Raw genomic sequence first — 2,725 nt, forward strand, 5'->3', positions numbered from 1 at the left:
TAGAAATAACTGATCTTCTTATTCAAGGGCCTCAGTTTCTGGCGCATTCTGTGCCTCAACTTCTGGCACTTCTTCTAAAATTTGCTGCTGCACCTCCCTTTCATGGTCAACAATAGGTTTAGTCGGCTCCTGATGGACAGGTTCCGGGTCTACCCCCATAGTTGTCATGGATGGAGTTGCAACTGGTAGTGAGAAAAATGGCTCCTGAATCATCGGATTAGGTGCATGCACCCTCTTCTCCTCAAGATCAATTTTCCGAGCTACCATGCTCCCCCTCATCATTTCGTCCTCTAAGAAGACTGCATGTCCTATTTCTACAAACTTTGTATATCTATCTGGATAGTAGAAACGAAAACCCTTTGATCTGCCTGGATAGCCAATGAAGTGGCAACTCGCTGTTTTGGGATCTAACTTTGCAATGTTTGGATTAAACATTTTGGCCTCAGCAGGGCACCCCCATACCCTGAAGTGTTGTAGGGAGGGCACTCTTCCTGTCCATAGCTCGTACGGTGTTTTGGGCACCGACTTGCTTGGTACTCTATTGAGAACGTGAATGGCAGTTTTAAGCGCCTCCATCCATAATCCCAATGGCAAGGTGGAGTAACTCATCATGCTGCGCACCATATCTATAAGTGTACGGTTGCGCCTTTCAGCTACTCCATTTTGCTGAGGCTCGCCCGACATTGAATACTGGGCTACTATGCCAGTCTCCTGCAAGAACTTTGCAAAAGGTCCAGGGACTTGGCCATATGGAGTGTGCCGACCGTAGTACACTCCCCCACAGCCGGATCTTACTATATTTATTCTTTTATCATGCTGATTTTCAATTTCAGCTTTGAATATCTTAAATTTATCCAACGCTTCATATCTTTCTTTGATTGGATAAATATAACCACAGCGAGAGTAATCATGAATGTTATGAACGAGTCATATCCATCCACACTTTTCACCGGAAATGGTCCACAAATGTCACTGTGAATGATTTCTAGTGTTGTTGTGCTACTGTTTGCACCCTTTTGATTTGTTTTACATACTTTCCTTTAATACAATCTATGCATTGTTCTAAGTCTGAGGACTCTAACGGAGGAAGAATTTCACTTTTGACTAATCTTTCTATTCTCCCCTTGGAAATATGGCCCAAGCGACAGTGCCATAATTTCGATGAGTCGTGAGTTCTCTTTCTTTTATTTTGTTCTTTATTTGACGCGGAAACATGCTCATTCACATTACACACAGAATAAACTTTTTCAAGCAGTGATAATAAGTAAAGCTCATTGTGAAGTAAAGCATCACCCACACAAGCATTATTAAACCATATGGCACACTTGCCATGTCCAAAATAACATTCATAATGATCTTTATCTAAACATGAAACACTAATCAAGTTTCTGTGACATGAAGGAACATATAAAACATCTCTAAGCAGATGTTTGAATCCATCAGCTAACTCCAAGGAGATGTCACCGACAGATTCAATTTCTGCTTGAACTCCATTTGCAACTTCAATGCATCTTTCGCTTCATTGCGTAGTCCGCGTCGAATGGAATCCCTGTAATGAATTTGCAACATGAACGGTTGCACCTGAGTCAATCCACCAAGTAGATTTCGAAAACTGTGTATACAAGGATTCATTTACAAAGGAAACAATGTTGTTACCTCTCTTTGCCATTATGGACTTCATCCAAACAGGGCAGTCTTTCTTGTAGTGCCCGGTCTTCTTACAGTGGAGACATGTATCCTTGTCTACTGGAAGAGACTTCTGCTGATGCTGATAGGGAGCTTTTCCATGTGGCTTTGAAGGGGAACCTTTGCTATTTTGATTGTAATTCTTTCTCTTATGATCCTTCACATAGTTGAGAGAACCACCATGTGAGGCTTTAAGTCTTTCCTCTTCTTGGACACACATGGCTATAGTCTTTTCTATGCCCCATTTTTCAGGTGACATATTGTAGTTGACAACAAAGGTGTCGAACTCTTTTGGCAGTGAAGCCATGACCAGGTGGACCAGGAGCGCATGATTGAGCTCCAAATCCTCATCCATGGGCTTAAGCTTAGCTGACATGTTGCTCATCCTGAGGATGTGCTCTCTTATTCCATGACCACTGCCTATGTAGTTTTCTGTCACCAGTTGCTTTAACAACTGGGTGGCATATATCTTTGAAGAACCAGTGAACTGGCTCTTTATCTTTGTAAGAAACTCCCCTGCGGAAGTGCACTCTGCAATTGAGCCATAATGGCGTTCTCAATTGTATTCTTTATAAATGCCATGCACTTTTTGTTTGCATTCACCCATTTTCGGTTTTCGATGGAATATAACATCTCGACTGGAGCACGGTCCTTTTTCTTTTTCTCCCATGCAACATCATTGTCTTTTGCATCTCTGACTGCCTCTGGAGGTTGGACAGGTTGTGGGGTATCCACAAGCCAGTCCACCTCATCACAGACAAAGGCTAGATCAACTTTCTTTCTCCATTCGGTGTAGTTATCACCTCGGAGTGTGGGAACATCTTTTAGGCAACTCATTAGGTGGTAACCTCCTGAAATCACAATTGAAGTGAAATCACTGTAACAATCATATGCATTAATCTAACGTTGGTCAAATTAAACATACAATTGTCTATGCAATTAATCTATATTACCATTGGGCCAAAAAATAGAAATAAATGCACCTTTGATAGCAACAATAAAACATGATCATGTTATTAACAACGTTGGTCATAAAAAT

Source organism: Triticum aestivum, chromosome 7D (assembly GCF_018294505.1).
Source record: "Triticum aestivum cultivar Chinese Spring chromosome 7D, IWGSC CS RefSeq v2.1, whole genome shotgun sequence".
Classification (NCBI taxonomy): Eukaryota; Viridiplantae; Streptophyta; class Magnoliopsida; order Poales; family Poaceae; genus Triticum; species Triticum aestivum.